Source organism: Mustela putorius, unplaced genomic scaffold (assembly GCF_011764305.1).
Source record: "Mustela putorius furo isolate JIRA1106 unplaced genomic scaffold, ASM1176430v1.1 tig00003853_pilon_pilon_pilon, whole genome shotgun sequence".
Classification (NCBI taxonomy): domain Eukaryota; kingdom Metazoa; phylum Chordata; class Mammalia; order Carnivora; family Mustelidae; genus Mustela; species Mustela putorius.
The window spans coordinates 40,788,057-40,803,350 of NW_025422005.1; the positions used below are offsets into that span (position 1 = coordinate 40,788,057).

General features: G+C 36.7%; 1 protein-coding gene across 6 annotated transcripts in view; it reads right to left on the reverse strand.

Moving 5' to 3' along the window:
- Positions 1–15,294, reverse strand: part of EPS15 (epidermal growth factor receptor pathway substrate 15) — a 144,974-nt gene that overhangs the window by 115,333 nt on the left and 14,347 nt on the right. The gene's annotated exons all lie outside the window — the stretch shown is intronic.

Consider the following 15,294-nt stretch of genomic DNA (forward strand, 5'->3'; position numbering starts at 1 on the left):
GCTCCCTGTTCAGCGGCAGGTCTGCTTTGCCCCCTCCTTGTGCCCTCCTCTCCCCCAACCCCCAATTCATCCTCTCTCTTTCTCTCTCAAATAAATAATCTTTTTTAAAAAGATTTTATTTATTTGACAGAGAGAGAGAGAACAAGCAGGAGGAATGGCAGGCAGAGGGAGAAGCAGGCTCCTGCTGAGCAAGAAGAAGGTCTCGATCCCAGGACCCTGGGATCATGACCTGGGCTGAAGACAACTGCTTAACCAACTGAGCCACCTATGCACCCCTAAATAAATTTTTTTTTAAAAAATCAACATTAATTGAATACCAACTTTGAGAACACCTTATGCTACTAATACTTGAGAGCCACATAGTATCATTCCAATTTGCAAATAAAGAAACGTAGCATAAACCATAGTATCCTTGTGAGCCACATAGTATCATTCCAATTTGCAAATAAGGAAACCTAATGTGAAGGTTAATTTTATGTGTCATTTTGGCTAAGCTAACCCAGTTGTTGGTCAAACACCCATCTAGATGTTACTCTAAAGGTAATTTTTAAATGTCATTAATATTTTTAACAGTAGAATGAGTAAAATAATGTGGGTGGGCCTCATCCAATCAGTTGAAGGGCTTAAGAGAAAAGCCTGAAGTACCCTGAGGAAGAAGGAATTTTGCCTCCAGAAAGCCTTTAGATTCAGAAGCAACATCAACTCTTCCCTGGGTCCCCAGTCTAGCCTGCTGGCCTACCCTACAGATTTAGGATTTGCCATCACCCACAATCACATAAGCCAATTTCTTAAAATCAGTCAATCAGCATATTTGAATATGTGTCTATCCTGTTGGTCCTGTTTCTCTGGAAAACCCCTCATACACCTAAACTCACAGAGGTTACTTACCCAAGCTGTTAAATGTCAAAGCCCAGAGTTAAACGCAGGTTTATCCCACTCCAAGTTCCACACTCTTTTACAATGCTGCTTTCCACATGCCTGGGTTTGCTCAGGAGAGTCTTACTTCATAATCTGTTGTCCCAGCATACCATTCAGCTTACCATTTGTCTCAGATTTTGTATTTCCTTAAATGAACTATTATTATTAGTCACTATATTAAAATAAACCACAATGGATTTAGTATACCTCTACTGTATATATCTAACTTCTGGCCAAAGTATCAACTAGTAGTGTAAGTGCTATCCACTTGAACAGGGATGAAATCTGAAAGAGAACTAGTAATAATTCCATCTTGCTTTTCCTGTTTCTTCACAGATATAGTATCACACCTTCTTTTCAACAAGAGCATGCAGAGACTCACTGAAAAGTATCCTCAGACACAAGCAACTTTAGACAGCTAACTCCTTATAACCTTGTGAGGTAGTGGAAAAGGTATTTGACACTGGTACTGCAGTGAAATGAAATTACAGAAAGCCTACAATTTGCAGCATCTGAATTTAGTGGAACATGTAAAATAATCATAATTAGGGACAACTTTCATGATAAGATTTGTCTATATAAAAATATTTGTCAAAAAGAATAGCTTAGAGACAAAAATAAAAAACCCTGTAAAAATACTGGGGCTGACAAATTTATAATTTTCAGTAACAAAAAAATAAGAATTAAGACTATTCTCCACATATCAAATTTTTTCCTGAGATAACCAGATACATCACAACAGAGTTTATTAGCAATTAAAAATATTACTGGTTACAGAAAATAAACTCTAAAGGTTAACAACTACAAACCCTAATATGTAACTCTGAAAACAACAATTTCATGAAAAAATTTAAACTAGTTAAACTATACTGAAAAATAATTACATTGTTCAGTAAAGTATCAGTGATACCATATCAGAGACAGGTGTGGCTAAGAAACTGCTAGAAAATGCGATTCCAAAAATAATTATTCTGGATGCATTTTTTAATATTGTGATAATCAATATAAAGATTTAACTTTGGGGATCTGGGTGGCTCAGTTGGTTAAGCAACTGCCTTCAGCTCAGGTCATGATCCCAGGGTCCTGGAATTGAGCCCTGCTCAGCAAGGAGCCTGCTTCTCCCTCTCCCTCAGCCTGCTGCTCCCCTTGCTTATGCATGCACTCTCTCTCTCTGTTAAATAAATAAAATTCTTTAAAAAAAGACTTAATTTTATTATAATATAGTAAAAATTTTTTACTAAATTTCATTTGTGAAAATTGTGTTTGACTAGAACTACTATACTGATCTACCAATGTAATCATTTTGATGCCCAGAAAAATGTACTTCAAAAAACCTCCAGGGTTGGGAGAAAGGGGTGGGGTTATGGACATTGGGGAGGGTATGTGCTTTGGTGAGTGCTGTGAAGTGTGTAAATCTGGTGATTCACAGACCTGTACTCCTGGGGATAAAAATATATGTTTATAAAAAATAAAAAATTATTAAAAAAAAAAAACCTCCAGAATTTTAAATATTTCTAAGTGTCCCTTTCAATCTCAAAAATGTCCGGGTTGAGTGAAAAATTACATACCCATCCTACTTTCAGAGAAGAGTGAAGATACTTTGCTAGAGGAAGCAAATACCATCAATAATGAAGAGGTAATTTTTAAAGATAATTCAGCTGAATTTTTAGGACCCGGTGGGAAGGGAGGAAGAGGGGGGAAATCTCATACACAGGAAAGAAATTCTGAGCTCCAAACTGTACTTTATTAATCATCACAATACAGACTCATTGGTTACTACATAAACACATTTGAGAAGGCATTAGCTTAGTGTTCTAAAGTACACCCTGTGCTGATTAGTATACTAATAGGATACAGCTAAGTTAGAATGGAAAAAGCCATCCAAATTGCCAATTCACTCAAGGAAAAAAAAAACTGTTTTCAGCTTGTCTCAGTAAAAATATTTTTTCCTGAAATATGATCATTTTAGATCAAAAAGAAATAACAGATACATAACACTAACAATGAATGCAGAGAGAAAAAAATTTGAAAGGCATAGCTAAAATGGTAATGTGATTATCTTTGAATAATGGGATTATAAATTACTTTTACATTCTTCATTATACTACTCTATTCTCTGAAAATTTTTTATAAAAATCATTTCCTATTTTTTTTAAAAGATTTTATTTATTCATTTGAGAGAAAGAGCACAAGCATGGGGAGAGCAAAGGGAAAGGGAGAAGCAGGCACCCCGCTGAGCAGGGAGCCCCACACTGGGCTTGATCTCAGGACCTGGAGATAATGACCTGAGTCGAAGCCAAGTGCTTAACCATCTGAGCCACCCAGGTGCCCCAAGCATTTCCTATTTTTTATAATTAAAATAAAACAATAAAGCTATTTTCAATTTGAGGAAAAACACAAAAATCCCAAAATTTGAAGTCAGTATTCAAAATCACCTACGAATTTTTAGCATCTAAATTATTTCTAAAGGAAAACTTTTAAAGTTGTCAAAATAAAAATCTGACCTTTTAAAATTCTAACATTATTTAAAGCAAATATAATAAATTCTTACTAGTGCCACAAAGTAAAATATTCATAAGCAGTAAGAATTCCTTCTAAAGAGTCAGTAGCTATTTATTACTACTCTGAAAAAATGTTAAGTGTTTATAAATAATAAATATTAGAAAGCAAACAGTTTTGTAAAAAAAAAAAAAAAAAAAAAAAAACACCTCAAGTTTTGGTATCAAATGGGCCTAGATTCAAAGTCCATTCCACTGCTTCTTAGATGATCTTGAACAACTTATTGACCTCTTTATAAAGCCTATCTCCTGGTTAAGCACCAGACTTCAGCTCAGGTCATATCTCAGGTTCCTGGAATCAAGCCCCGCATCAGGCCACATGGAATTCACTACTCAGCAAAGAATCTGCTTGCCCCTCTGCCTTTCCTCCTGTTCCTGGATGCACGCTCTCTCTCTCTCTCTCTCTCTCTCTCTCTAATAAATAAAAAATAAAATAAAAATCCTGTCTCCTTATCTTGAAGTGCTAATAATATCTATTTCTCATAAGTCTTGTATGAATTAAATTAATTGAAATAAATAGATGGCTACTTGTTTCCTAATACCCTTTCTTCTCTTCTTTCAGAATAATACCCCTAAGCTTTACCTGGACATGTGGACACCTAGCTAAAGCTCCATTTCCCAGCCTCTCTTACAATCCCAGTTCTCCTCAATGGAATAAGAAAGAAAATAATGTGTCCAACTCCAGGTTCATGCACCTACAGGGAAGGAAAATGTTTTCTACCTCCTAGCCCTCCCAGTTTTTTCAGAATGCAGAATGCAGATATGGTAGCAGAATATGGAGCAGCTGTCCAGACTGAGAGATGGAAAACATGGTTGAGAATAAAAGAATGACAAGTGAAAAAGGGCCTATGTCCCAGACGCTATCATGAAGATGCCATATCAGCCCTATACCACTAACCCTACCTGGACAGTTACTTAAGGGAGATAAATTCTCTCTTGTTTAAGCCACTGTGATTTTTTTTTAAAGATTTTATTTATTTATTTGACAGAGAGAGATCACAAGCAGGCAGAGAGGCAGGCAGAGAGAGAGAGAGAGAGGGAAGCAGGCTCCCTGCTGAGCAGAGAGCCCGATGTGGGACTTGATCCCAGGACCCCAAGATCATGACCTGAGCCGAAGGCAGCGGCTTAACCCACTGAGCCACCCAGGCACCCCAAGCCACTGTGATTTTGGCTTGAACCAATATCCTAATTAATGTGACAAAGAAAAAAAAAGGAGCTGTTATTTTTACTACAAAAAAATCATTTAAAGTGTAATAAACTTCAGTGAGAAAAAAGTTATTACAAAAGAACTGCATACTGGGACACCTGGGTGGCTCAGTAGGTTAAGCCTCTGCCTTCAGCTCAGGTCATGATCCCAGGGTCCTGGGATCAAGCCCCGCATCGGGCTCTCTGCTAGGCAGGGAGCCTGCTTCCCCCTCTCCCTCTCTCTCTGCCTCTGCCTACTTGTGATCTCTGCCTGTCAAATAAATAAATAAAATATTAAAAAAAAAAAAAAGAACTGCATACTATACCATCCTAAGGCAGGCTGCATTATAATTCTCAACATTTATTCTCCTCTTATCAAAGTATTAATATCTCTGCCTGTTGTCATGTGACTTGTGCCTCTCTGTGGCAAAAGTGCCTCTCTGTGGCAAGTACAACTCTACTGTTGGCTTAGCCATGTGACATATACTGCCCAGTGAAATAGGAGAAACTTCCAGTTCCAAGTAGAAGTTTTAAGAGCTACTGTGTGTTTCCCAACTTTGCTTTCTATTGTGTGTTTCCCAACTCTTGCTCCTTTCTCTCTACCAAGAGAACAGTATGTCACATATAGGGGGTGCTCTTTCAGCCTGGATTCTAAAATGAAAAAGAATCATAGGGTAGAACCATAGGTGATTACTAGGGAATCTACAATGTGAGCAATAATTAAACTTTTGTTATTGTAAGCCACTGATGGGGATTTAGGTTATTTCTTATTCCAACATAATCTAGCAAAACATATAGGTAACCTAATAACAAAGAATACCAGGTAATAAAAGGGGGGTTGGGGGAGAAAGTCCTGGTAGGAAATTCACAGGTTAGTAAATAAATGTCAAGAACTGCTTCATATGGAATTTTCAGTTTCATTTTTGGGGGGTTTTGTGGAGGATAGACGCTGTATCATAGGACTTCGAGAGACTACGATTCTATAATGCACAAAAGGAACGGAAACTTTAGTGTTAGGCTTATTGTAAATGGTTATAGTACAATGTGGGGGGGAAAGGTAAAAATAAAGAAATAACCTCTAAAACATGACGCTTATCTTTTTTCTGTTAATCACAAGGTCATATAATAAAGAATAACCAGTGAATAACATATGATAAAAAATAACCGGTATATAAATTAACAAAACAAAGAGGTGAGTTGGTATGTATACAAAGGAGTAACATGAAAAATCCCTGTGATGGAATTTTATCTTAACTGTTTTTATGAATCCTGATAAAATCACTTATGTATAGAACTACACACACACACACACACACACACACACAAATATCTATAAAACTGATGACATTGAATAAGGTCTGTGAATTCTGCTAATGTTGTTTCCCAGTTTTGCTATTATACTATAGTTACATGAGGTATTACAATTAGGGACAACTGGGTAAAGAGTATATGCCACCTCTCTATGGTACTTTTTGCAACTTCCCATGAAAAGGGGGTGTTGAGGACCATTACGAAGTAGAGAGGTAGAAATTCAGACAGGAAGAACACTGTGTATAAAGGCAAGCAGGTATAGAAGTCTAGGTAATGAAAAGGAGACAATGGAATAGATTTTATTTTTCCAAATAAACCACCCAAAACCTTGTTTTGCTCTCCTAAAATTTTAAGAAAATGAGTAATAATTCAGTACTAGCAGCCATTAAAAAAATAAGAGTGTTACAAAAAAATAAGTGTCATAATGCACATAATTTTCCAGGTATTGCCATACAAGTATTTTTGACATATTAACACACAAAAATTCAGCTACTTAGAATACAGCCTTTTAATACTCCATTTTAGAGAGAACCGAGGAACCAGAAGGGGAATTACCCCTGACACACTTTCAACTACTCCATCACAACCACAACCACCACCTCCTGTAATAAAGGAACAGCAGTTCCAAAGACCAAAGTAATAAATGAATACAACCAGAAAAGCCTATGCATTTATACACATACATTTATTCAATGTGACTGGCTTGCAAAACCTCTACAGTCTTGTGATGTTTAAAACAGACTTGTTGAAGAACATGTGGTTTGACCTAGCTAGTGTGAAAAGGGAAAGAGCTGGATCCTGATTTGAACAATTCAAATGTGAGAAAACATTTTGGGAACAATTAAGGAATATGAAACGTGAACTAGGTATCAGATAATATTGTGGAGTTATTAAATTTATTAGATATAAAAAAAAACAGACTTGTGTATTTCGCAATACAAAGGAAAAAAGGATAAAAACGAATAGTAAATGGAAGAATGGAAAAAAAAAAAAGGAGCAATCCAAACTGACAGAGAACATCTTGGCAACCTAAAGACAGCTGAAGAGTCAAAAGAATGTCAATAATAAAAAAACTTTAGAAAGGAAAACAACCCTGAGGATGAGTAGAGGATGCAGAAAAGCTAGTCATGTGAGCAGTCCTCACCTTTAAAGCTGACAAGGAGCTCAAGTAAACTAAGCAGCCAGCTGGGCAGTTCACTTAAAGAATGCAAGTATTAACCCTCAGCTCTAGGAGTCAAAACTCATTTAATAATAAATATATACTAGAGGTCTTCTAGGAACAGAGCAACAGGTTTAGGTATCTGGGTTTACAAAAATCATATACGGCTCCTGCCCCCAAAACAGCTTATATTTTATTTAAAGTTGCAATGTTCCATTCTGCAAACGTGCTAATAGCTCATGTTTGTCCCATAACATAGCATTATAAATTGGTAACATAGCAAGCCAAAACCCAAGAATACTCCAAGAACAGTATTGTAAAAGAAATTTTCAAAATCTAGATCTAATAATATATTTGCTTTGGAGATGATCAGAAATGAAAGGTAAAAGTACTTTAACAGACAAAAGGATTTCAAAAGATGACATAGTTGTATTCTACTGAAAAACAGTGGGCATAAACAGACCATATCAAGAACTCACACCAATAATGAACCAGCTTTTGTTAAATCCAGTTCAACCTGATCAAAAATCAAACTCCGCGGTGTGACAAAGAATGAATACAAAGAGTAGCTTTGGTCTCTCATCAAAGATAGTAAGCCCTATACATGCCAGTCTAGACCGCCCAAGATAAAGAAAAATCACTGGGAAAACCATTATCTTTAAGCATGAATAATACATGAATTTATAAAAATACAAATAAGGAAGAAATGAAACAAAATAACTATCTCCTGCATTGTATAGCACTTTACCTTTTACGGAGGACATTAACAAACCTCACCTCTCAGATCCTTTTTCCGAAATAACCCAGATGATCACATCAATTCTCATTATTCAATATCACACTTATGCTGATGGACTATCAAACTGATATCCAAACTTTTAACCATCTGTATCTCCACTTGGATATTTCCCAAATATCTGACAGACATATTTTTTCCTCTAAAAACCCACTCCTCCCTTACCAACAACTACCTAAGGTTCACAAGCCATATACCTGAGTCTGCCTACCTCTCTCTGTTTTCAATCCATCAGCAAGTCCTATCAACTCTAATTCCAAAACATACACTGAACTTATCCACCTCTCTCCAAATCTCAGTCCATATCTTGTCTTTACTAATAAAGTTTTACCTACCCTCTCAGGCCTATTCTTGCTTCCCCATATGGACTGTAGAGTGGTCATATAAAAATATAAATCAGGACAATAATATTCACCTGTTTAAGACCTTCAATACCTTCTCATTTGACAAAAAATAAAATCCAAACCCTGCCATGGCTTGGAATATCTGCATGACCCAGCCTCTGCTTACCTCTCCAGCATCACTTAGGGCCACTAACTTCACTCTGATTTTCAGTAAAAGAGCAAATTCTGTCCCAACTCACAGCCTTTGCAGGTGTCATTCTCTCTTCTTGAAAAACACAGTTGGTATCTCCATTTTCTTTAGGACTTAGTTTAAGTGTTACCTACCCAAGACTTTTTTTGGATTATTATAAAGTAGGTCCTCTTCTCTTATTTTCTACCTCAGCCTTGTTTCCTTAAGAGACCTTAATACAACTTCTTTTCATTTTGTCTGTGCAGTTTTTTGTGGCCCTCACTATTAGATGAGCTCCATGAGAGCAGAAGCCCACCTATCTTTTCACCATCATATCCCCAATACTTAGCATAGTATCTACATATGTAAACCCTCAATAAATGTTAGCTGAATGAATAAATTAATGAAATTAATTATTATAATTATTAATAATATATTATAATTATTAAATAATTATTAATGAATTCCTTCTTACACTAAATTCTCAAATATTGCTGGGAGTATAAATTCTTTCATTCAACATTTATTGACAACCTACTACTTCCCAAAGACTGAACTAGGCACAGCAATACATAGTCCCTGCTCTCTAGGAGTTTATTGTCAAGTACAGAGAGAAAAGAAAAAGATAAGCAGAGTCATTTTTTCTCAACCTCTTCTGAGAACATTCCCTCCACCTTTCAACATGAAATAACACTGGTCCTCTCCTTAAAACAAAGTCAGAACGTCTGTTCTCAGCATGTTACCTTCAACTCCCCTCTTTAAATGAAACTCAATCTCTCACTTCCCTTGTAACACTCTCAAATAGTACAGTTTTAACATCCAACCTATTTCAGGGTCCAGAAATAGGTATAAAATCCTCTTTGATTACCTCTGCAACCTGTTCACATTATACTATTCAACTTTTTGTTTTAAAAAGCAAAACAATGGGTGATGGGCATTAAGGAGGGCACTTGCTAAGATGAATACTGGGTATTATATCTAAGTGATGAACCACTAAATTCTACTCCTGAAATCAACAGTATACTATATGTCAACTAATTTGAATTTAAAAAGAGAGGAGGGCACCTGGGTGGTTCAGTTGGTTAAGTGTCTGACTCATGATCTCAGCTCAGGTCTTGACCTCAGGATTATGAGTTCAAACCTCATGTTGGGCTCCATGCTAGGCATGGAGCCTACTTTAAATCAATCAATCAATCAATCAATCAATCTCTACTCTCTTGAGGCTCTTATCTTTCAACAAAACTACACTCTTGTCTTCCTTAACATTGGTATTTTTTTTAAAAGATTTTATTTATTTATTTGACAGAGAGAGATCACAAGCAGGCAGAGAGGCAGGCAGAGAGAGAGGAGGAAGCAGGCTCCCTGCTGAGCAGAGAGCCTGATGCGGGGCTCGATCCCAGGACTCTGAGATCACGACCTGAGCCGAAGGCAGCGGCTTACCCACTGAGCCACCCAGGCGCCACCAACATTGGTATTTTTTAAGTTGGCTTCTCTATCTCATCTAAGGCATTGGCAACTGACTCACTGTCTTCCTCTCTACTCTGAATCTCATCATCATCAATGGGTTACTTCACCACAGACTTAAACAACCCCTCCAACAACCTAGCTTCTTACTTCTTAGACCTCTTAACTCCAGTGGTCACTGCAAAACATGGGAGTTATACATATGGTATGGCCAAGTAACATCCTTCATGGCTCTTCTACCTTTACCTGCAACCACTCTTCCTCCTAATTCATACTTCGAGCATCTTGTTCTACAAACATAATGTCTTCTTTCAAGGTATCCTTTGCCTCTATAAGATCTCTTATCCATGGACCCTCTCATTTTGACTTTGAACCACCAGAACCTCTTTTACTATACTTTCCTTCTCATTCAGTTTAGATACAATGATGCCCCATTTCCATAATATTCTTGCCAATAACCTGAATTCTCTTACTCCTCTTGTCTTTTGGTTACACCAACAGAGCAAAATCCCAAACCTGGATGAACCCAACTACCCTCTTTTCTTTGAGGCTGCAACTGAGAAAGTCACTCAATAGGACAGACTAGTTTTACTATAAATTCATGATCACTACATTGGTTTGCTAGAGCTGCCATAAAAACGTACCACAAACCAAAGGGCTTAGAATAACAGAAATATACTGACAATCTGGAGACCAGAAGTCCAAAATGTTGCTTTTTAAAAAAGAAGTATAATTGACTACTTCTCATTGGTTGGCTCAGTAAGAAGAGACTGAGACCCTTGATTTCAGGGCCAGGAATTCAAGCTCCACGTTGGGTGTGGAGCCTACTTAAAAAGATAAATACATAAATAAAAACTAAAAGGTTAAATCATAAAGTAAAAATTTAAATACATGACATTTTAAAATCAAACCTACACATACAGAGGATATTACAGCTTAATAAGTAACATATATTAAATTCTTATTGAGTATTTTCTATACACTAAGTACTAGTCTTAAGCACTTTACACATTAAGCCTATTTAACCTGACGAAGTATCTTCTATCAAATCCATTACAGATGAGGAAAATGACACATAAATAAACTGAGTGACTCAGAATCATATACCCATTTAAGTACTGGAACCAGTATTCAAATCCACAAAATCAGATTATAAGACTTCTTGCTCTTAATCATTTGTTTGCCTCTACTATCAATGCTTTTACTTTCACCATTATCTTACCAGTCTTTATCATCAATGTTGTTATTTTCATCATTATCTTACTAGCATCTTTCATATGCACTGTATCATTTAACCTCCCTAACACTCAGAGAGGTATTATCACATGTTCCAATTCTAAGACACCTTTAGTTGTAAGGGCCACTTATTTAACAAAACTTTATATGAAAATAAAGAGGTAATTCAGGGGCACCTTGGGTGGGTCAGTGAGATAAGCCTCTGCCTTCAGCTCGGGTCATGATCTCAGGGTCCTGGGATCTAGCCCTACACTGGGCTCTCCACTCAGCGGGGAGCCTGCTTCCCCCTCTCTCTCTGTCTGCCTCTCCACCTACTTGTGGTCCCTCTCTCTGTCAAATAAATAAATAATCTTTTTTTAAAAAAGATAATTTAAAAGAACTTTTTTATTATTAACCCCAAATTATAATCATTTATCAGCTTTTATTTCTCTACTATCAAAATCAAACATTAAGTCAAAGCAATGTTTCCTAGTTTTCATAGTACAAGTGTTCTGCCCCCTTGGTTAAATTTATTTCAAAGTATGGACTCTTTTTGATGCTACTACAAATGAAATTGCTTTTTTTTTTTTTTCTTGAAGATTTATATGAGAGAGATAGAGCACACACATGAGTGCAAACGCCAGCGGGGAAGGGGCAGAAGGAGAGGGAAAGAATCTCAAGCAGCCTCTCTGCTGAGCTCGGAGCCTGACTCAGGGCTCAACCTCAGGACCCAGGAGATCACGACCTGAGATGAAATCAAGAACTGGCCTCACAACCAACTGAGCCACCCAGGCACCCCCAAAATTGCACTTTTTTAAAAAAGATTTTAATTTCCTTTGCAAATTGTTCATTGCTAGTAAAGACTGCATAAAAATGCAACCTTTTTTGTGTGTGTTGATTCTGTATTCTGCAATTTGCCAAATTTGTTAATTAGCTCTACCATTGTTTTTATGGAATCTTTAGGGTTTTCTACATATAAAAAATCATGTCAAACAGTATCAAGGATCCCCCCAAAATTAAAAATAGAACAACAATATGACCCATCAATCCACTTCTTAGTGTTTATCCAAAAGAACTTTAATAGGTTCTCAAAGAGATATGCACTCCCAAGTTCACACTACAACATTATTCACAATGGCCAAGAAGGAGAGAGAAAGTAACTGTGTATCAACAAACGGATAAAGAAAATGTGGTACACATAGGATTTCATTCATATGTGGAACTTAAGGAACAAAACAAACCAGGAAATTACAAAAACAAAAGAGAGAGAGACAGACAGACAGACAAACCAAGAAACACTCTTAACTATAGAAAACAAACTCGTGGTCACCAGAGGAGAGATGGATGGGGGAATGGGTAAAATAAGTGAAAAGGATTAAGAGTACAATTATTATGAGCACTGAGAAAGTACAGAATTGTTGAATAACTATATTGTACACCCGAAACTAATATGACACTGTACATTAATAAAACTGAAATTAAAATAAAACCTTAATAAATAAAGAAAAATGTAGTACATTTATATAACAGTATTTTTCAGTCATAAAAAAGAAGGAAATCCTGTATGTACTATAACATGAATGAAACATGAAGACATTCTAAGGGAAATTAAGTCAGTCACAGAAGGACAAATAGTGCATGACTCCATTTATATAAGGTATTTAAAGTAGTGAAGCTCACAGAAGTAAGAAGTAGAATGGAAGTTGTCAGGGACTGGGGGAAGAGGAAAATGGGAAGTAGCTGTTCAATGTGAATAGAGTCTCACTAATATAACATGAAAAGGTTCCAGAGATCTACTGTACAACATTATGCTTACAGTTTACAATACTGCACTATTAATTTAAAATTTTGTTGAGGAGGTAGATCTTGTGTTATGTATTATTTACCAGAATAATTTTTTTTAAAAAGAATGCCATCGACAGAGATGATTTTATTTTTTCCAATTTGGATGTCTTTTTTTTTTTTTTTTTTTTTTTTGCCTAATTGCTCTACCTAGAATTTCCAGTACTATGTTGAATAGAAATGGTAAAAGAGGGCATGTTCATCTTGCTTCTCAAGAAAAAAGCTTTCAGTCTTTCAACACTTAGGATGATGCTAGCTGTGCAGTTTTATACATGGCTTTTCTCATGTTGAGGAAGTTCCCTTCCACTGTTAATTTATTGAGTATTTTCATCATGAAAGTGTACTGAATTTTATCAAATGTTTTTCCTGTATTAACTGAGATGATCATGTGGGTTTTTTCCCCTTCGTTCTATTAATGTGGTATATATTACACTGATTGATTTTCATACGATGAACCACTCTTGCAACTGTTTCACTGTCTTTTCCTGGGAATAAAACCCCAACCCAAGAAATAAGAAGCATCCTTTTTCAGCAAAATGACTAAATCTTTGACTGGAAACTGTCAACTTACCTATACTATGATGTGCGAAGATCTGTTACTTTTCAATCCCTGGTTTAGTAAAACACTAGCAGGGTGTTACTATCAGCCACACACATTCCACCAACTTGGCTTTTGGCCTACTTAGCAAACTCCTCTCTTAAAATGCAAGCGTGGCTCTGGGGGTTGTCTACTGATCACTCATGCAGCCTCTGCAGAGAATTACCTACACCAGAAACCATAATTGCTTAACCTCTATCTGGAAAGTACTCGGAATAAGAATTTCTACTGGAATTGGAGGAAGGGATAATTTTGGCACATGGGTACAAAGATAATATTCATTCAGTCTCAATTTCAAGTGTTCTGTGTAATTATGGGACCTTTCATTTCCATTTCTAGTTGAGAAAATACAGTAACTCTGGCTGGAGCACTTACACGAACAGTTGACTAGATAAGGTATTGCTTAGGGAAAACAGCTAGGAAGGTTAAAGATAACCAAAATGATCTATTTTGCTTAAAACTCCTAATTTAACATCTATTGGACTACTATACAAATATGCTTTATACTATACAGTCTATGTGATTCAGTAGAAAACTCAATGATTAACATTACTAACATAGGTCATTTCCCATTTACACAACTGCTGATCTATTATGAGTCATTATACTAGGCACTCCTGAAATATGAACAAACAGGACAACTTCTTTGTCCTCCTGTCATTCACCCTTAGGAGAAAAAAAGGAGAAAAAGAAAAATTGTAACACACTGGCTAAATACCAAAATGTATTTAATGCACTAAGCTGATTGCCACACAAAATATTCAAATAAACTGTCCTTGTATTGTTATTATCAGGCAGAAACAAAGTACAGAGAGAAACATACTGGGGAAATACAAAGTCAAAAATTCATGCATTTAGACATTTGTTGTACATCAATATGCCTAGATACTGGGAATACTAAAATAAGTAAGAAACCATAGTCCCTGACATTGAAAACTCAAGTCTAGAGGGAAAAACAGACAGTAAAAATCCACTGTGGTAAGTGCAACTAGAGAGAGCAAACACAGTAGTTATGGAATCAGAGATACCTCAGGGAAACAGAAGAGGAAAAGTCAATAAAAGTCACGTCTGAATTATTTTAAAACAAAGAGAAAAACCTGAGGAAGTCAGGTTTACAAATGACACCTAAATTAGATCTTAGAGGAACCAGTCACAAAACTGTAAAGAGCACTCATATCTCAAGACCCCTACACTTGCTATGTCATCTACCTGGAACATGTCCATACATACTCATATGGCGGGGAGCCTGGGAGGCTCAGTCCGTTAAGCAGCTGCCTTCGGCTCAGGTCATGATCTCAGTGTCCTGGGATCAAGGCCCACACGAGGCTCCCTGATCAGCAAGGAGTCTGCTTCTCCCTCCCCGTCTGCCTTCCCCACCACTAGTACTTGCTCTTTCTTGCCCCTCTCTCCCTCTCTCTCTCAAATAAATCTTTTTTTTAAAAAAAATATTTTCTTTATTTATTTGAGAGAGAGTGAGAGAGAGCACGAGAAAGGAGAAGGTCAGACGGAGAAGCAGACGGTCTCCCAGACTCTGGGAGCCTGACACGGACCTCGATCCCAGGACTCCGGGATCATGACCTGAGCAGAAGGCAGTCACTTAACCAACTGAGCCACTCAGGCACCCCTCAAATAAATAAAATCTTAAAAAAAAAAAAAAAAAAAGATATTCACATGGCTCACTTATTTCATTCAGATCTCTGATCGAATACAACTTCCTCAGAGGGGCCTTTCTAAC